This window comes from Hyperolius riggenbachi, chromosome 7 (assembly GCF_040937935.1).
Source record: "Hyperolius riggenbachi isolate aHypRig1 chromosome 7, aHypRig1.pri, whole genome shotgun sequence".
Classification (NCBI taxonomy): domain Eukaryota; kingdom Metazoa; phylum Chordata; class Amphibia; order Anura; family Hyperoliidae; genus Hyperolius; species Hyperolius riggenbachi.
The window spans coordinates 279,546,132-279,567,462 of record NC_090652.1 but is presented as its reverse complement, the minus strand read 5'-3'; the positions used below and the strand labels follow the sequence as shown (position 1 = coordinate 279,567,462).

Genomic DNA, 21,331 nt, shown 5'->3' with positions numbered 1-21,331 from the left:
GTAGTTTTGTGCGGGGGGGGGGGGGAGGGTCAGCGTTAGGCGTCAGGCACGTCGTTTTGTGTAGGGGAGGGTTAGGGTTAGGTGTCAGGCATGTAGTTTTGTGCGGGGGGCAGGGTTAGGGTTAGGCGTCAGGCATGTAGTTTTGTGCAGGGGGGAGGGTTAGGTGTCAGGCATGTAGTTTGTGCGGGGGGCAGGGTTAGGGTTAGGCGTCAGGCATGTAGTTTTGTGCGGGGGGCAGGGTTAGGTGTCAGGCATGTCGTTTTGTGCGGGGGGCAGGGTTAGGGTTAGGCGTCAGGCATGTAGTTTTGTGCGGGGGGCAGGGTTAGGTGTCAGGCATGTAGTTTTGTGCGGGGGGGGGGTTAGGCGTCAGGCATGTAGTTTTGTGCGGAGGGAAGGTTTAGGGTTAGGCATCAGGCAGGTAGTGTGTGGGCGGGGATGGTTTAAGATTAGGCGTCAGGCATGTAGTTTGTGCGGGAGGTTTAGGGTTAGGCGTCAGGCATGTAGTTTTGTGCGGGAGGTTTAGGGTTAGGCGTCAGGCATGTAGTTTTGTGCGGGGGGGGTTTAGGTGTCAGGCATGTCGTTTTGTGCGGAAGGGGAAGGTTAGGCGTCAGGCATGTAGTTTGTACAGGGGGGGGGGGGGGGTTTAGGGTTAGGCATCAGGCAGGTAGTGTGTGGGCGGGGATGGTTTAGGATTAGGGGCCAGGCATGTAGTTAGTGCGGGAGGTTTAGGGTTAGGCATCAGGCATGTAGTTAGTGCGGGGGGTTTAGGGTTAGGCATCAGGCATGTAGTTATGTGCGGGAAGGGGGGGGTTAGGCGTCAGGCATGTAGATTTGTGCGGGGGGGGGAGGGTTAGGCGTCAGGCATGTAGTTTTATGCGGGGGGGGGGGGAGGGTTAGGCGTCAGGCATGTAGTTTTGTGCGGGGGGGGGGGGGGAGGTTAGGCGTCAGGCATGTAGTTTTATGCGGGGGGGGGGGGGAGGGTTAGGCGTCAGGCATGTAGTTTTGTGCGGGGGGGGGGGGAAGGTTAGGCGTCAGGCATGTAGTTTGTGCGGGGGGAGGGGGTTAGGGTTAGGCATCAGGCAGGTAGTGTGTGGGTGGGGATGGTTTAGGATTAGGCGTCAGGCATGTAGTTTTGTGGGTGGAGGGTTAGGCGTCAGGCATGTAGTTTTGTGCGGGGGGGAAGGTTAGGCGTCAGGCATGTAGTTTTGTGCGGGGAGGGTTAGGTGTCAGGCATGTAGTTTTGTGCGGGGGGGAAGGTTAGGCGTCAGGCATGTAGTTTGTGCGGGGGGAGGGGTTAGGGTTAGGCATCAGGCAGGTAGTGTGTGGGCGGGGATGGTTTAGGATTAGGCGTCAGGCATGTAGTTCTGTGCGGGGAGGGTTAGACGTCAGGCATGTAGTTTGTGCGGGGGGAGGGGAGAGGGTTAGGGTTAGGCGTCAAGCATGTAGTTCTGTGCGGGGAGGGGGGAGGGTTAGCGTTAGGCATCAGGCATGTAGTTTGTGCGGGGAGGGGGGAGGGTTAGCGTGAGGCATCTGGCATGTAGTTTGTGCGGGGAGGGTTAGCGTTAGGCATCAGGCATGTAGTTTGTGCGGGGAGGGTTAGCGTTAGGCATCAGGCATGTAGTTTGTGCGGGGAGGGGGGAGGGTTAGCGTTAGGCATCAGGCATGTAGTTTGTGCGGGGAGGGGGGAGGGTTAGCGTGAGGCATCTGGCATGTAGTTTGTGCGGGGAGGGTTAGCGTTAGGCATCAGGCATGTAGTTTGTGCGGGGAGGGTTAGCGTTAGGCATCAGGCATGTAGTTTGTGCGGGGAGGGGGGAGGGTTAGCGTTAGGCATCAGGCACGTAGTTTGTGCAGGGAGGGTTCTGTGTGAGAGTAGGCTTAGGTTTAGCCATAGTAAAATATTGGTACTTAATACCAATATTTAACTATCGGCATTACTGGGCGCCCAAATTTCCATGCGCCTTTTTTGTATGTAAGCGATGATGGTGACAAAAAATGTAGACAGAAAGCTACTTAGATAGGAAGATATCTCTGCAACCAATCAGTTTTCAGCTGCCATTTTCCCAGTTCAGCCTAAACACGAAGGAACAAAAAATGGCATTGCCTTGGCATTTGGGCCGCACAACTGTCCTGTGTTCCAGTCTTTATAAATGTGCCCCATTATGGTGTCCGCCTCCCGCGATCCCATAGGAGGAAAGCCCCGCGGCGGGAGCCCCGTTTGGAATGCTATTTCCCTTTGTTTCCGTGATAGCTCGGTCATTAACAAAAATAATCATCTATCATTAATGTGCCCGAGGTAATCACGCCATGACATCAAAAGGCTGCTCTGCAAGGCGTATATATTTAATTTCCACATTCATCCATTATTCCAGGCGAGTCGCCGCTTGTCCCGCAACGTCCTGAAAAGCCTCCTTTTTTTTCGATGTTAAGACAAGAAGATCTTTTCCTCCCACACTGCAGAAATCTCCAGAAGAATCAGGCCAGGTCTGGGGCCTGCTGCTCATCTTGCGAGGACAGAAGAACAGAAGAAGAAAGCTGTTTCAAGGCAAACATCCCTTCCAGAGGCGCGTGCTGACAGATCGCTGCGGTGCATGATATCGATCAACACGGCAAAACTCCTACCATCCCCAGGATAAACAAACACTGAAAAAAAACGCAAGAAGAAAGTCATGGTGTGGCGCTTTCACGCCATGAGCAGCCTGGAATCCACAGAGGGACAGAGAAAGTTCATGGATACAGGGGCTCTCATTACCACAAATACAGAAAGAATAGTACTGCACCAGCACAGGACACATGCTTATTAAAGGACCACTCCAGCGAAAAAAAGTAAGCAGTTAAAATCTGACAGAATCAACAGGTTTTGGACTAGTCCATCTCTTCATGGGGGGATTCTCAGGGTTTTCTTTGTTTTTCTTGAACAGCAGTTTAACTGCTAAAATAGTAAGATACCAGCCAGGCTCCCTACTCACTTGCACTCTATTTTTGTCAGCTAGACTTAGCTGTTCAGGATATGCTGTTGAAAACATAGAAAACCCTGAGAATCCCCCATGAGGAGATGGACTAGTCCAAAACCTTGCTTACTTTTTTTTTTTTGCTGGAGTGGTCTTTTAAAGAGCGATTACATATACTCCAGAAACTAAACTACATTTAGGTCAAACGTGTGTTTGTTGGGGGTAGGCAAGAGGGGGGGGGGGGTGGATTGGCAAGGCCGGATTTATACTTCTGCGTCCCTAGACCAAGTGTGTTGTGGCTAGGGTTACTCTTACTGAGTAGCTACTTTCTTTTATAAATATGGTATTGCAAATCTGGCAAATCTGCTAAACAAGATTTACTAAATGGGGAAAAATAAGGATGTGTACAACGATATGAATTATTGCGTGCATGAAAATGGGAAGCAAGGAAATTTCAGCTAGTAGAATATTGGTAAAATTTACCAATAGTTGATGTTTCTAAAGTGTAAGTTATCATAGTAAAATATATGAAAATAAAACCGATATTTTACTAAAAGTTAACCTAACACTACTCTCACACAGAATCCTCCCTTACTGATGCCTAACCTTACTGACCCCCCCCCCCCCCGACTAAACATTAACTATCTACCCCATACACCTAACCCGAAACACCCCCACCAAACCTAACCCTTAAAAATACTCCCCACACCTAACCTTAAGGCTGCTTCCACACTAAGACGTTACAGGTGCACGTCAGTGCAGCCTGTAACGCTCCCCAACGCACAGCAATGTAACACAAGTGGGCTGTTCACACAGCCCGCGTTGCGTTACATGTAACGCTGCACGTTCTTAAGAAAGTGCAGCATGCTACAGCGTTAGAGCGGCTTAAGCCGTGTTAGACTGTCTGCACATGCGCAGTCATGTTGGGGAGGAGCGGAGAGCGGCCAGGCACATGGCCAATTAATATTCACTGCACGTTGTGACGTGCAGTGTTTACTTCCTGGAGCGGCCGCTCTGTGCGGTGATTGGCCGGCGGGACCACGTGATGCCGCATGCGTCCAAGGGTACGCATCACGGCATCACGGACGCCAGAGTGAGCTGCACAACGCGGCTCACTCTGACGTCCACAACGAAGAGCACCAGGCGTCGCGTTAGGTGCACGTTATGCGACCTTAACGTGGCACCTAACGCAACGTCTTAGTGTGCAAGTAGCCTAAAGCGGAATGAAACCCAGCATTTCTACTTTGCTCTAATAGATTATTTACAGCATATTATATACAACCAGCATTTTTTTTTACTAGAACTGCATTCAAAGGGTTAACACAGGCTTTAGAAGCTTCCCTGCCTGCAGAGCTGGCCACTTCCGAACTTCACGTAATGTTATCTTGTGTTCAATTCTATCAAGTGAGAAATGTAAACAAAGCCTTCTCTCACACTGCCGGGTCCCCTGAACAAAGTCAGACAAGCATAAATGCTTTCTGATGCTTTCTGATTACGTTAGAGGATGAATAAAGCAGTTATAACTAAAATGCAAAGTCAGCTCTCAGAGTAAAATAAGTGTACTTTAGGAACGTATAATTTCTAAATGAATAATAATACTTATGCACAAAAGCAACTATGCTAACCGTATAGCATATAAAAAGTAGGAAAACATGTTTTTATTGAATATTATGTCAGGGTTTTATACCGCTTTAACCCTCCCATGCCTAACCTTAACCTATCTCGCCATAGGCGCCAATATAAATAGTGGCTATAGGGCTTGATTCACTAAACCGTGATAACTCATATCAGGGCCGCTGTAGCCTTTTTGCCCGTGTTTACTCTGATAAGGCATGTTAACTTTGATAAGGTGTGATATTTGAGTTATCACGGTTTAGTGAATCAAGCCCCATAGCCGCTATCTATAAAGGCGCCTATGGCAGCACCCAAGTTTCTTACGACCACGGGCACCCAAATGTCACGCTTCAACAGGGAAGACTATTGGGGTGGCAAAATGTCAAAATGTAATACCTTCCTCCCTTTCTCAGACCAGTCTTTTTTTTTAAAGGATACCCGAAGTGACATAATGAGATAGACATGTGTATGTACAGTGCCTAGCACACAAATAACTGTGTTGTGTTCCTTTTTTTCGTTCTCTGCCTGAACGAGTTTCTTATCAGTGAGGGTCACACTGTAGTCACTTCCTGTCTGAGTCAGGACTGAGTCAGCCACTTACATACCTGATATTTAACTCTTTCAGGCAGAGAAAGAAAAAAAGGAACACAGCATAGTTATTTGTGTGCTAGGCGCTGTACATACACATGCCTATCTCATCATGTCACATGTCACTTTGGGTATCCTTTAAATGAATGACTACAGAAGATTGTGGATTACCATACCCAGACACAAGCGGCTGTGCTGAATTCCACAGATCCCCAGCGGTGGTGACAAAAGGGGAGCCACTGTGATTTGTCACTTGTCACCATCTGACTAAATAAATATTAGGAGGGTTTTCAGCTACACCTGTCTCAACTGGTTCCCGGCTCACACAGTGAGAAGCGCGAGGGGCTGGAGACACACACTGCCACTTCACATCTGCAGCTTCAAAAATAATTTTTCACTACCGTCAGCAGAGCTGGAATCTTCCTTTGTGTGTCTGCAATGTACCATAAAAAGCACGGCTCAGGCAAATATTAGTTTGTGCTGAACACAGGTAGAAGTGGATAAATATAGAGAAGAGCACGACTTGCTTAAGCATGCAATACCTTCACCAACTCTTTCACATATAAAAACTCCAGTCTCGCAGGGAGGAAAAGGGGAAAAAAAGTAAATCCCTTCAGTCCAGCTCAGTCTCTGCATTGGATGAATTAATGACAGATGTTATTTCATTTTCTTCAAACTTTTTTGGGTGCAAATTAAAGGAAATCCGAGACGTTATAAACAAAAGCAGTTATACTTACCTGAGGCTTCCTATAGCCTGCTGTGGGCTGGAGCTCCCTCAGTGTCCATTCGCTCCGATCCATTCCTCCGCTGTCCGGCCCGGACTGGGACTATTTGTCTCAGTGTACTATGTGCAGTGTTGATTGCATTAGTAAATTGCCCAATGAACTCATATCCATAGGGTAGGGGCAGGTTGCATTGCTTAAGAGTGGCTTCATCTGAGGGCCCCATAAAAGTTTTCTATGGGGCCTCATAATCTCTAGCTACGCCACTGATGGGGAGAACAATACCTGAGGCACTATAATGGGGAGTGCTATAACCGAAGCAATACAATAGAAAGAACAATACCTGAGGCACTATAATGGGGAGCGCTATAACTGAGGCAATACAATAGAAAGAACAATACCTGAGGCACTATAATGGGGAGCGCTATAACCGAAGCAATACAATAGAAAGAACAATACCTGAGGCACTATAATGGGGAGCACTATAACTGAGGCAATACAATAGAAAGAACAATACCTGAGGCACTATAATGGGGAGTGCTATAACTGAGGCAATACAATAGAAAGAACAATACCTGAGGCAATATTATGGGGAGTGCTATAACTGAGGCAATACAATAGAAAGAACAATACCTGAGGCACTATAATGGGGAGCGCTATAACTGAGGCAATACAATAGAAAGAACAATACCTGAGGCAATATTATGGGGAGTGCTATAACTGAGGCAATACAATAGAAAGAACAATACCTGAGGCACTATAATGGGGAGTGCTATAACTGAGGCAATACAATAGAAAGAACAATACCTGAGGCAATATTATGGGGAGTGCTATAACTGAGGCAATACAATAGAAAGAACAATACCTGAGGCAATATTATGGGGAGTGCTATAACTTCGGCAATACAATAGAATATTACTTTGCTGGCTATAGGGCAGGAGAACGGGCGTGAGCCAGAAACAGCAGTATGTCGCCATTAGCCAAGCAAAGCTTTCTGACATCCTGCTAATGCAATAAAAAGAGCATAAATACTTATGGGTGCTGCCAGCCTCCATCTTTTTTCTTTTGGATCGTTCACCCTGGAGTACGAGGGTCTTTTGGGCTTGGGCACACCAGTCCCCACTTTTTGTGAGTACCACTCCACTCCACTCCACTGTTTTTTACATAATTGTATCAACTGCTGTTCAGAAAATGCTTTTAAAAACAAGGAAAACCCTGAGAATATCCTATAAGTAGATGGACAAGTCCAAAACCTGTCGGTTCTGTCAGATTTTAACTTCTTACTTTTTTTGTAGTGGTCCTTTAACAATAGTATAGTTAACATCACAAAAAATGGTTTGAATTATCATATAGCCCCAAATGTATGAGTGAATATGAGTGTGTGTGTGTGTGTGTGTGTGTGTGTGTGTGTGTGTGTGTGTGTGTGTGTGTGTGTGTGTGTGTGTGGTGTGTGTGGTGTGTGTGGTGTGTGTGGTGTGTGTGGTGTGTGTGTGTGTGTGTGTGTGTGTGTGTGTGTGTGTGTGTGTGTGTGTGTGTGTGTCTGTGTGTGTGTGTCTGTGTGTGTACAGTGTGTGTCTGTGTGTGTATGTGTGTCAGTGTGTATATCTATATGTTTACAGTATCTGTCTGTGTGCATCCCTGTGACACTGTGTGTGTGTTAGTGTATATGTGACTTCATATGTGTGGTTAAAAGTGTGTGTGTGTCCACATGCATGTTACTCTGTGACATGTATGTCTGTCAGCCTGTCTATGGATAAGTGTCTGTGTTTATACCGCAATTGTCTTAGTGTGCATGTCATATTCCATATTTATTATACACGTATTATGAGTCTTTCTGTTTGTGTGTCTGTGTATTGTATGTGCAATTCTGCAAGTGTGTACATGCGTGTCTGTGTATTTGTTTGCTTTTCTGCATGAGTGTGTGTGTGTATGTGTATCTGTGTATCTGTGTGCATTTCTGCCTGTTGGTGTGTGTGTTTGTGTGCATTTCTGTGCGCGTGTGTGTGTGTGTGTGCGTGTGTTTATACTTGTGTGCATTTCTCGTACGTGTGTCTGTGTATTGTGCGTACATTTCTCTGTGTGTGTGTGCATGTGTGTTTGCATTTCTGCTTGTGTGTGTCTTTGTATAGTGTGTGCATTTCTGCGTGTCTGTGCATTGTGTGTGCATTTCTGCTTGTGTGTGTCTGTGCATTGTGTGTGCATTTCTGCTTGTGTGTGTCTGTGTATTGTGTGTGCATTTCTGCGTGTCTGTGCATTGTGTGTGCATTTCTGCTTGTGTGTGTCTGTGTATTGTGTGTGCATTTCTGCGTGTGTGTGTCTGTGCATTGTGTGTGCATTTCTGCTTGTGTGTGTGTCTGTGCATTGTGTGTGCATTTCTGAGTGTCTGTGTATTGTGTGTGCATTTCTGCTTGTGTGTGTCTGTGTATTGTGTGTGCATTTCTGCTTGTGTGTGTCTGTGTATTGTGTGTGCATTTCTGCTTGTGTGTATTTGTGTATTGTGTGTGCATTTCTGCTTGTGTGTATCTGTGTATTGTGTGTGCATTTCTGCGTGTCTGTGTTTGTGTATTGTGTGTGTATTTCTGCGTGTCTGTGTCTGTGTATTGTGTGTGCATTTCTGCTTGTGTGTATCTGTGTATTGTGTGTGCATTTCTGCGTGTCTGTGTTTGTGTATTGTGTGTGTATTTCTGCGTGTCTGTGTCTGTGTATTGTGTGTGCATTTCTGCGTGTCTGTGTATTGTGTGTGCATTTCTGCTTGTGTGTGTCTGTGTATTGTGTGTGCATTTCTGCTTGTGTTTGTCTTTGTATTGTGTGTGTGCATTTCTGCTTGTGTGTGTGTCTTTGTATTGTGTGTGCATTTCTGCGTGTCTGTGTATTGTGTGTGCATTTCTGCGTGTCTGTGTATTGTGTGTGCATTTCTGCTTGTGTGTGTCTGTGTATTGTGTGTGCATTTCTGCTTGTGTTTGCCTTTGTATTGTGTGTGTGCATTTCTGCTTGTGTGTGTGTCTTTGTATTGTGTGTGCATTTCTGTGTGTCTGTGTATTGTGTGTGCATTTCTGCTTGTGTGTGTGTGTTCACTCTTGAACTATCTGGGCAAGCTATCAGCTGCCACAGTCACTGAGTTGTTAGTAGCGAGGGGGACGGTGAGCCAAGAGAAATCAGTAACTTAATTTGTTACAGATCCATCTAGCACAAAAATAGATTTGAGGTTTCAAAGGGATTTATATTCTCCTCCAAATAAGACGCCAGAGTTTGTGGCTGACACGTATTAGATTACAGAGCACCGTGTAATCCACTACAGTACTAATTTGTTGCTAACAGATGTGAATCACAAAACAACATCTTCACGCTCTCAATCAGTCTAATAAACGGCTAAAATATGTAACGGGCTGCAGAGTACGATATCGCTAGGAAAAATGAGGAGTGGAAATCGGATTTGCAAATAAGGCAAATCTGTCCATTTCAAGTTTTATTGGCAAATCATTGGCAACTCTGCATATGAGGCAAAATAAAAAAAAATCCTTAACGCGAACCTGAAACGAAAATAAATTTATAAGATCTTGAATTATATGTGTAGTACAGCTAAGAAATAGAACATTAATAGCAAATTAAATAATCTCATATTGTTTCCAGTACTGGAAGAGTTAAAAAAAACTTCAGTTGCTATCTATGAAAAAGAGCTTCTCTGAACTAAGTTGGGTCCAATACAGTCCTGTTTTCTGAAACACTTAAACAACCAAGAAACAGTGAGAGACAGCTCAGATAAGGTTTTACTGCAGGAAAGTTCAAAGGGTCATTATTTCTGCTTTGTTTAATAGCTTAAAATGATGATATAATGAATTGGTTGTGTACTATGAATAATTACTAGAAGATTAGTAGCAAAGAAAATATTCTCATATTTTTATTTTCAGTTATATAGTGTTTTTTCTAACATTGCATCATTCTCTAATATGTGCATTTTACACAACACTGAGCATTCTAAATGTTTTTACAGAGCAGGCTGTGAACTATTGACCTCTCCTCTGGCAGAGAAAAAGAAAATCCTTGACTGAAAACTCAGATAACAACCTTCAGAACTCAGAGCTTTCTGCGACTTTGAAAATCGTAGAGCTTGGCTTTTTTGCATAGATAACAACTGGAGTCTCTGAACTCTTCCTGTACTAGAAACAATATTAGACTTATGTCTCTGCTCCTAATGTTTTATTTCGATTCTGAGCTGTACTACACATACAAATCATTATATCATAATTTTTTTTTTCGCTTCAGTGTCTCTTTAAAAGACAGAGTGTGGTTTTAAAACTGCAACTGTGACAGTATGATGCAATGTTATAAAAAATAAAACAATATACCTGAAAATAAAAATGAGACTCTTTTCTTTGCTACTAATGTTTTTTTCATTATCCGTACTACACATACAATGAAATCATTTTTTTTTTTGCTTCAGGTTTGCTTTAAAGAGAAACTTTACTGAACATAGCTTAATGAATAAAATTGCTTATTTTTAACAATATTACTTTATAAATTATTTAGTCAATGCTTGTCCATTGTAAAATCTTTCCTCTCCCTGATTTACATTACTAATATGGTACTTTGACTATCAGCTCCACCCGTCACCTATCACAATGTGCGGTGCGCAATGCATACTCTGAAAAACATAGATCCGTGCATCAAGTTCAACCAGAAAAATGAATACGTTCCCCTTCGTCATAGACAGTGTATAGTCTCTAAAAGAGTAAGGCCTCGCTGCCACTAGAAAGTTCTAAAGGGTACATTGTCCCCAAAGAAACCCATGTAAAAAAAAAAATAAAAAATTACAAAGTCCAAGAAAACCCCGGTATGGATGGAAGGTATGATGGACGCTGCGTTACCATCATGTGATGTCCATCTTCTGTGACCTGCAGGATTATGTACCCATGATGGCTACTTTTCTATTGGTTTCGAGGTCATTTCTTTATTAATTGCCCCCTTCTCCACAACACAAGACTGTGCTCTAGACTCTATAGCACAGTCTTGTGTTGTGGAGAAGGGGGCAACTAGAGGCTAGAGCAATGTTTCCCAACCCTGTCCTCGGGGCCCACCAACAGTGCATGTTTTGTAGAAATCCACAGAGTAACCAAGTAGCTCAGGGTGACCCAAACCACCAAGAATGTATAGGGGGATAAAAGAGACCGAAAAGACCTCCTACTAAAACCACAGAGGTAGATAATCAGCTCTGCTGAGACACTAATTACCTCACCTGTGCAGGTTTGTTGTTTTCTGCAAAACGTACTGTTGGTGGGCCTTGAGGACAGGGTTGGAGAACTATGCTGAAGAGCGCTCAAGAACGCAAGTGACCGCTCTCACCCAAGCCACAGCTTCTTCAACCCACTTCCATCAGGCAGGAGGCTTTGGGCCATTTCCACCTGGACCTGCTAGACACAGGAACCCTTTCTTCCCCTCGGCCGTCAGCCTCCTGAACTCACTCCACATTCTTACACCCCCCGCCCCACCACCTGCTGAGCTGCAGCCAGCGCAGTGTATTCCGTCAACCATACAACTGGCCCAGAATGACTAACTGATTAGACTTTCACTGTGCCAATTTTTGTAGTGTTTTGTATGATGTATAGTGTCAGTTGCTGCACGTTTTCTGTCATTTTCCTAAGCTGCTTCTTTTTTGGTCCTGTAACTGCATGTTGAGTGCCTACCCATCTATCTCTATCCTCCACTTGAGTCATGTATTGTGCCAAACCCAATTCCGGGTAGGGCCCAGTCATGCTTGGTAACAAAAATGATTCTGATTCATCATAATAAAGAAGTGTGGGGTGGAGGAGATGGGGGAGGGGGCGGGTTGTTTCAGTGGGTTCTCCACCCCAACCAAAGTTTTTACAATGCAAATTGTCCCTGTTCAATATACAGCTTTACTTCTGTCATCTGATTTGGTAACAAAGTATTGAAAGGCGACAACTAAAATAAGGCAATCAACAGGAACGCGCTACTTTTAGAATGAAGGTGTGAAATGAAAACTCTGTGCAATGTGAATGTTTGCATTGGTGGTCTCCTGTTTTCAGCACACGCCCAGCTGAACCCCCCACCCCGCCCTTCTCTCTCTCTGGCCTGTTGAGTTCTAACCAAGAGCACATGTTCCAGCCACCTGCCCCATGCCTCACTCTGTTCCTCATCAGTTGTCAAGTAAAAGCATATGTTTTAAGCACATTTAATGGAAATACAACCCCCTTTTTAATACATTGACAGGATTCAATATACAAACTGCAAACACAATTTTCCATATTACACAGCGAAGGCCATTCTATGGGGACATCTGTGCTGGGATTATATTGGCATGCAACCTTAGCAGACATCTAAACATGTCTCAGGACGTGTTGTTGGGTCCCAGAAACAGACCGTTTTGTTTGACTCTTTATTTATACAGCAGGGATTGGGGGGTTGGGTGGGGGGGTATACAGGCCTGTATCAGCAGCGGGCTGGGGGATTCTGGGAACAGAACACTCAGCAATAAACACTGCCTAAACACTGAAAGAGGATTGTTTGAACCGGGCTAGCCGCAGAGCCAAGATTCCGTCCGGGGAGCATTATAACAGTGAGGGAATGGATTTAACCTTATTAGCGGCATTCTGCTGGGATCACCAACATTTTTCTTTCAGACTTTTTTTGCCGAATATTGTTATAAATAAATAAAACCTGCTGGAGATTTCTAACAGCGTTGTCCAGCTAGAGCAGATGGGCCTTTCCCATAGTCCACATAGCGGGTCAGATGGGTAGTGATGCAACCATTTTGCCACTGAGATGGCATTGCAAGAGACGGGTGTAAGTGTCAATCATGGGGGGCCCCTGCAAAGATTCTACTCCCCCCCCCCTTCCCCACACACGTACTGTATATACTTGACTATAAGTCTAGAAATGTAGGTTTGACTCACTAAATAAAATTATAGGGGTCGACCTATACACAAGTTACAAGCAACACTGAGCACACTGAGTAATGTGAGTACTGTTAATGACATTCCCAGTTGCAGCAATTTACCCAGTGGTAAGTGACACTTTCTTGAAAAAGGAAATGCCAGGAAAGCACAGGTCTGACATTCCTGGCCACAGCAATTAACAGGGAAAGGGGGGGGGGGGACTACTGGGCTGCAGGGAGGGGGGTGAATAATTGCTGCACTTGGGGGCCTGTAGGGGTTATTGGTTGCACTTAAGGGACAGGAGAGGTTAATGGCTGCAACACTGTATGCAGTGCAGTCATTAACCTCTCCCAGTCCCCAAGTGCAGCTGTTAATTCTTCCTGGTCCCCAAGTGCAGCCATTAACTTTGCTGGGTAGACTTATACTTGAGTCAATAAAAATTCCAGATTAAGAGGGTCAAATATTAGAGTCGACTTATACAACATGTATTTGAGGATATACGGTAGTATGTATCTACCACAGCTGGGCCCAACTGCCAAGGGTTTTTATAATACCATGACCCCCCCAACATGCTGATAACAGGGTGGCCACCATGATGAGTATGCCGAAAACACCTGCTCTGGATGGGGGATCTGTATTATTGTACTGGAGGGGGGAGGGGTAAAAAGGCCCAAATACACCTGCTCCACCAGCACTTTTATCACGCATTTTTGCAAAATTTAGGTCACAAAATTGACCATTATTACGCATCACTATTTTTGATCATTGCGGTCATTATGACAGTGATTCCCAAATTGTGCTCCTCAGATAATTGGTGTGCCACGAGTCTGAAATAAGTGCTCCCCAGAAAAATGACGGGCTATATGTCCGTGATAACTGCTCCTCGGATAACTGGTGGCACATATGTCTGCTGATAAGTGTTCCTCAGATAACTGGTGGGCCATATGTCCAAAAGTGTTCCTCCGATAACTGGTAGGCCATGTGTCTACGATAAGTCCTCCTCAGATAACTGGTGGGCCACGTGTCTGTGATAAGTTCTCCACAGATAACTGGTGGGCCACATTTCCGTAAAAAACTGCTCCTCAGATAACTGGTGGGCTACAGGTCTGTGAAAAGTGCACTTCAGGTCATGTGCCATGCAATAAGTACTGCTCAGATAACTGGTAGGCCATGTGTCTATGATATGTGCTCCAGTCCTCAGATATCTGGTGGGCTACATGCCTGTGATAAGTGCTCCTTAGTTAACTGGTGGGCCATGTGTCAGTGATAAGTGCTCATCAGATAACTGGTGGGCCACCAGTCTGTGATAAGTGCTCCTCAGAAAGAGTTTTTATAATGTGCACTGGGGTCAGTAAAGCTCTGGAGCTTAGAGCTAGTTCCACTGCCTGCAGCCAAGACAAGTCTGATTCTTGTTAGATAAGATCCGGAACTGGAGTGGAGCCAGAGTTAAGATTCTGAAGCAGAGCTAAGATAAATTATTGCAGTAATGTTACTGCACTTGTAGAATGAAAGGAAAAGTGAAATGCTATATGTGATCCTATTTGTATTTGCATTAACAGTAAAAGTTAGGAAGTATACATATCCCTCCTGGAGCATGTCCTGTCGGTTGCAGTGGAGCTGCAACTGAGCATTTTTGATTTCTCTGCCTGCATTTGGTTGCTTAGTTTTGATTGCATTCACTATGAGTCTCATTGCTATCTGCAATCACTCTGCAGTTCAGAGTAGCTCAGGATGTTGTCATGAATTCACCTACAGTATGGCTTGTGCAGTTGAACTGCAGCCAGACAGCTATGGATTTCGTACATGCATGTGGTTGCATAATTTGGCATGCATTTGTAATGAGAGTCCTTTCCATTCACAGGCAGCTTGCAGCCTTCAATCAGCCTAACACAGGATTGCGTGATTACTATTCAGTTGTGTGGGAATTTGCATATCTGCTCTCATTGGCTGATGTCCATAGAAAAGCCTGCTTCTCCTCTCACACTTTGCCCTTCATAGCGTTCAGCTTTGCCATAGTTGATTGCTGGGTCCCTTGTATAAAGTTTGAATAATGTATTGCATTACCTTGCTTTGTCTGCTTGGACGTTCACTGCCCCCGCAGGGATAAGGTGAAGTCTTTTCCTATCCTGACAGTTTGGAGACTGCCTTCACCACATTGGTGACTGGTAGGATTCTTGCTTGTCCTGTTTCTGTGAACGTAACTATAGGCTGCAGTATCTATTAGTTACGATCCTACTTGTTTGTCTTGTCCGTGCCAGTGTGGATGTTTGCTATCGATGGGGCAGCAATTAGATTGGCAAGCATTCCGTCTGTCTCTCTGTTGTCTGTCCTTGTTACTCAGTGTGGTGGACATCAGATGCTTAGCGCTGCAGTCGCACTGAGCAACCATTGTGTCTTTTTATCTGGAAAGCATTCCGTCTGTCTGTCTGTTGTCTGTCTTGTTACTCAATGTGGTGGACATCAGATGCTCAGTGCTGCAGTCGCACTGAGCAACCATTGTGTTTTGTTTATTGTGGCGGTTATCGGAAGCTCAGAGCTGCGGTTGCTCTGAGCAATCTTGCTCGCTTGTTCATAGCTCCTGGTGTGATTTGTGTACTTCCTCCACAAGAACATTCCACTCTACTACCTAATATCACCCAGCTGCATAGTCTTGTCGTCTCTGGAGGTACTCTGGTTTTCTCGGCCTCAGCCGATATACCTTGCACAGTAAGACCTGGGGGTAACCGAAGTCAGGAGACATATTCCGTGTCCAGTTCAAGTCTACAGGTGAAGACATGGGCCAAGCTCAGAGCTATAGCAATAGATTGGGTTATAGTGGCTGAAAGAAAACAGGAGATCTGCCAGGCATTGCAGGAAGTTAAAGCAAATGAATGCAAGCTACAAAAAAGGTTCTGGATCCCAAAGAGGTTTCCCAGTCCTCTTTCCATGCGTTCAGTCCACCACTGTCTCTCATTCAAATTTTGCACATTTGGAAGTACTAGGGTCCTCTAATTTTCTGTGCGCTTGGTCCACTGATGTCCCACGTTCAAAATTGGTGCCTTCAGAACTCCGCGGAAGGCTTTGGAAGTTCTGGGGTCCCAGATTTCTTCTCAAAATGAATTACTCCGTACTGCGGACAGGCGAGTTTCCGCTCCTGAATGCACAGAATGGAGCTTTTGTCATTGGAAATACTCAGGGATGTGAGACCTTCTGAAGGCTGCCGGGGGAGGGCCGAAAATGTATTCGACTAAGTTGGTTAATGAATTTTACAAGGGCCCGGCAGTGAAACAAGGGGATGGAGAGATGATCTGTAAGGCATTATAGGATCTTGCCCTCCCTTCTTAAACAAGATGAGGTCTCATCTGTCCCTCCCTCCCCCCCAAATAGTGCAGCAAGAACCTTTCTTCTCCCTCCCTGCCCCATCACTATCACCTCTCTAAAGAGACGATGTAACAACATTTTCAGCCTTATTTCTTCTATCCTATAAGTTCCTATACCTGTTTTAATGTGGTCTGGATTACTGCAGCCTATTCTAGTTGCACTGTCTTTGTAATATATCTAATCTTGTTTTCTTTGTCGAGCTTTGTCAACCCAGAGAGGAAGGAGCTGCCTCTGCTGTGATAGGGAGAAGTTATGCACGCCCCCTCCAGGCTTTGTGTGTGAGCTTTGTTTATTGCAGTTTGTGAGGCTGAGGGGGAAGGGAGCTGCTGCCTGCGACTAATCCCAGACTGGTGTGCAGATAATTCACTATGTAATAAAACTTGTAGTATACTGTAACATGAGATATATATGTATATATGTAATATATATATATATATATATATATATATATATATATATAATACATACACACATATATTAGTGTGTGTGTGTGTGTGTGTGTGTGTGTGTGTGTGTGTGTGTGTGTGTGTGTGTGTGTGTATATGTACAGGATCTTCTCAAAAAATTAGCATATTGTGATAAAGTTCATTATTTAACCACTTGAGGACCCACCCTTTACCCCCCCTTAAGGACCAGCGCTGTTTGTTTGGATCTGTGCTGGGTGGGCTCTGCAGCCCCCAGCACAGATCCGCGGCCACACAGAGCGATCAGATCGCCCCCCTTTTTTCCCCACTAGGGGGATGATGTGCAGGGGGGGTCTGATCGCTCCTACCTGCAGGCATGTTGCGGGGGGGGCACCTCAAAGCCCCCCCCGCGGCGACATTCTCCCCCCTCCCTCTCCTACCTGCTCCCCCCGGAGATCTGGGCTGCACAGGACGCTATCCGTCCTGTGCAGCCAGTGACAGGCTGTCTTCTGTCACATGGCGGCGATCCCCGGCCGCTGATTGGCCGGGGATCGCCGATCTGCCTTACGGCGCTGCTGCGCAGCAGCGCCGTACAAATGTAAACAAAGCGGATTATTTCCGCTTGTGTTTACATCTAGCCTGCGAGCCGCCATCGGCGGCCCGCAGGCTATTCACGGAGCCCCCCGCCGTGATTTGACAAGAAGCAGCCGCTCGCGCGAGCGGCTGCTTCTTGATTAATTAAGCTGCAGCTGGCGACGCAGTACTGCGTCGCTGGTCCTGCAGCTGCCACTTTGCCGACGCACGGTATAAGCGTGCGGTCGGCAAGTGGTTAATGTAATGTACTGATAAACTTAAGACTTTCATATATTTTAGATTCAAATACAGACAACTGAAGTAGTTCAAGCCTTTTATTGTTTTAATATTGATGATTTTGGCATACAGCTCATGAAAACCCAAATTTCCTATCTCAAAAAATTAGCATATTTCATCCGACCAATAAAAGAAAAGTGTTTTTAAAACAAAAAAAGTCAACCTTCAATTAATTATGTTCAGTTATGCACACAATACTTGGTCGGGAATCCTTTTGCCAAAATGACTGCTTCAATGCGGCGTGGCATGGAGGCAATCAGCCTGTGGCACTGCTCAGGTGTTATGGAGGCCCAGGATGCTTCGATAGCGGCCTCAAGTTCATCCAGAGTGTTGGGTCTTGCGTCTCTCAACTTTCTCTTCACAATATCCCACAGATTCTCTATGGGGTTCAGGTCAGGAGAGTTGGCAGGCCAATTGAGCACAGTAATACCATGGTCAGTAAACCATTTACCAGTGGTTTTGGCACTGTGAACAGGTGCCAGGTCGTGCTGAAAAATGAAATCTTCATCTCCATAAAGCTTTTCAGCAGATGGAAGCATGAACCCACTTTTGAACCAGAAACAGCGGCAGAAGCGCCTGACCTGGGCTACAGAGAAGCAGCACTGGACTGTTGCTCAGTGGTCCAAAGTACTTTTTTCGGATGAAAGCAACTTTTACATGTTATTCGGAAATCAAGGTGCCAGAGTCTGGAGGAAGACTGGGGAGAGGGAAATGCCAAAATGCCTGAAGTCCAGTGTCAAGAACCCACAGTCAGTGATGGTCTGGGGTGCCATGTCAGCTGCTGGTGTTGGTCCACTGTGTTTTATCAAGGGCAGGGTCAATGCAGCTAGCTATCAGGAGATTTTGGAGCACTTCATGCTTCCATCTGCTGAAAAGCTTTGTGGAGATGTAGATTTCATTTTCCAGCACGACCTGGCACCTGCTCACAGTGCCAAAACTACTGGTAATTTACCAGTGGTAAATGGTTTACTGACCATGGTATTACTGTGCTCAATTTGCCTGCCAACTCTCCTGACCTGAACCCCATAGAGAATCTGTGGGATATTGTGAAGAGAAAGTTGAGAGACGCAAGACCCAACACTCTGGATGAGCTTAAGGCCGCTATCGAAGCATCCTGGGCCTCCATAACACCTGAGCAGTGCCACAGGCTGATTACCTCCATGCCACGCCTCATTGAAGCAGTCATTTCTGCAAAAGGATTCTCGACCAAGTATTGAGTGCATAACTGAACATAATTATTTGAAGGTTGACTTTTTTTGTTTTAAAAACATTTTTCTTTTATTGGTCGGATGAAATATGCTAATTTTTTGAGATAGGAAATTTGGGTTTTCATGAGCTGTATGCCAAAATCATCAATATTAAAACAATAAAAGGCTTGAACTACTTCAGTTGTGTGTATTTGAATCTAAAATATATGAAAGTCTAATGTTTATCAGTACATTACAGAAAATAATGAACTTTATCACAATATGCTAATTTTTTGAGAAGATCCTGTATATATATATATATATGTATCTATCTATATATACACATACATCACTTCCTGGTTATCGGCCATGTTTTTTGTTTGTAAACAATGCCTAAAACTGGTGATTAACAGCCAGGATCGCTGCGGGGAGCGGCGGTAAAGGCAAAGAGGGATCCAGGAGATCACGGTGACTCGATTGGTATGTTTTTTTATTGTACAAATCGGACAGTACAGACTCTCTTTAAGATTGTTATTCTTGGTGAGGAGATGGGGGCCAACATGATTCCTTCCTTCATCTCCTTGAGCCCTCTCCTTTTCTTTCCCATTATTAGCAGTATAAGTGCAGCAGTGGTACTGGAGCTCACTATCTCTGTATCTGCCATCTCTCCTCTGCCCCACTCTTTGTCTCAATCTCCTGCACATCAATGTAATCACATGGGCCTCGATTCAAAAAGGCGTGCTAACTTAGTTAGCACGCCTAAAGGCTTTAGACGTGCAAACTAGGGTGCTATGTGGTTTGCACGTCTAAAATCCTTATTGATCGCGCGTAAAGTTTATAAATGTAATAAATAAATAAAATAAATGAAATGCTTTAATTACATGCAATTATTAACTCATATATGAAAACTGACGTTTTAGGGGCACCTGGTGCGACGTTATAGTCGCAACCGGTGCGTCGTTCCACGTGCACCGCACAGCGCTAAACTTTGCTCGCGAGTGCATATTAGCGTGCGCAAACTACCTTCAGGCGTGCTAAGGGACTTTTCACAGGCATGCTAAAACTTAGCACCCTTTTGTGAATGAAGCTCATGATGTGCAGGAAGAGTCGGGCCAGGAAGCAGGGCACGGACAGCTGCAGCGGAGGTAGGGTAGGAGACACTGTACAATCTGGAGGAGGTAAGAGGCTCCAGCGTTTGCACCACAGCTGTGATTCTCTGCAGATACTGGTGGAGTAAGTGAAGGGGGAGGTAGGACGGGGGAAAGGAGAGAAGGTGGGGTCCCCTCCTTACATCCCTTCCAGAAACTAGTGCATCAGTTGCCTCAGCCTTGGCCCGGCCCTGCTTTGTGCTGATGTAAATGTCAACATAACATACAGTACATATGTGTACAACCCTTAAAGGAAAACTATGAGATTAAAAAGTACCGCTATGGGGTCCTCCTTTCAGGAGGGGAAAGCCTCTGGATCCTAAAGAGGCTTCCCCCATCCTCCTCTGCAGTCTCGTCCAGTGATGGGACTTGGGAAAGTCAGCTTGTCAGCCCTCGTCGACACTTGCGCATGCGCATTAGCTCTGTCCTGCTCGGCTTTGTTCGGAGATAGCCGGGCCACGTCAGGTCCATGCGACTGCGCAGGCACGAGCCATCTACGCAGTCGCACAGACCCAGTTGGGCCTGGCTAGTTCCACCAGAGCTTGAATGGGACCGAGCTGGAGGCCACCTTTCAGAGATCCCAGTGCTGGAACGAGGCTGCAGAAGAGAGACTTCCCCCTCCTTAGGTGAGTACCCCATAGGGGCACTTTTAAATCTCACAGTTTTACTTGAGTATCTCATATACTAGCACTCATTAAAGTTGACTTTAACTCTTGCACAGGACAGAAGGAAAACAGAGAGAAATAAACCCTGTATGTATTTAGAGAATTTAGCCTGTCTAATTCCCCCTCATCTGTGACTAATCACCACCGTAATTTGATCTCTCAGCTGTGTCAGCTCAGGAATCTCCTCTGCCATGGCAGAACAACTAATTTGCAAACACAGGATGTTAATAATATTTCTGCTTCCATGACAGCAGGAAGTAGACACACTGCAGATTTATTGCAGGATTTGTATCAGCTGTATCAAAGAAATGTTTTCCTGTAAAGGTTATTATGCGGTAGCTTATCTTTTAGGCCTCTTTCACACCAAGACGTTGCGTTTTAGGGGACGTTAAGATCGCATAATGTGCCCCTAACCCAATGCATGGTGGTGTTGAAGTTGGAGGTCAGATTGAGCCAGGTTATGCGGCTCTTGGTGCTTTTTCTATCTATACTGATAGAACAGCCGCTCCAGGATAGTGATGGGAAGTCCGGATCTTTTCAAGGATTCGGATGATTTGAATCGGAACATTGAAAAGATCCGGATCTTTGAACCAAATCATTTGAATCATTTTACTAGGGAAGCAGACTGGGGGTGAAATGACTAGCAGGACAGGACTTTCCCTGCACTGTACATTCTGTATGTTCTTGTTTCTTCCAGACAGACATCCACTGTGAACCGAATCGTTCATTGTGATGATCCGGATGACTCGACTCACAAAAAAGATCCGGATCAAATGAATGATTCATTCATGATCCGGACAACACTATGAGTCCAGGTTACCTCACCACAGTGCAGTGAATATTAATTAGCCATGTGGCTAGTCACTGAGCATGTGCAAGCAGTCTAACGCAGCTAAAGCCCAGTATAATGCACAGCATGCTGCACTTTCCCA

General features: G+C 45.2%; 1 long non-coding RNA gene across 1 annotated transcript in view; it reads right to left on the bottom strand.

Moving 5' to 3' along the window:
- Positions 1-2,360: 2,360 nt before the first annotated feature.
- LOC137525857 (uncharacterized) overlaps positions 2,361-21,331 on the bottom strand; it is a 93,273-nt gene continuing 74,302 nt past the window's right edge. The window contains exon 4 of the long non-coding RNA XR_011023037.1: positions 2,361-2,640. This is a non-coding gene — a long non-coding RNA (uncharacterized lncRNA). The remainder of the gene's footprint in view (positions 2,641-21,331) is intronic.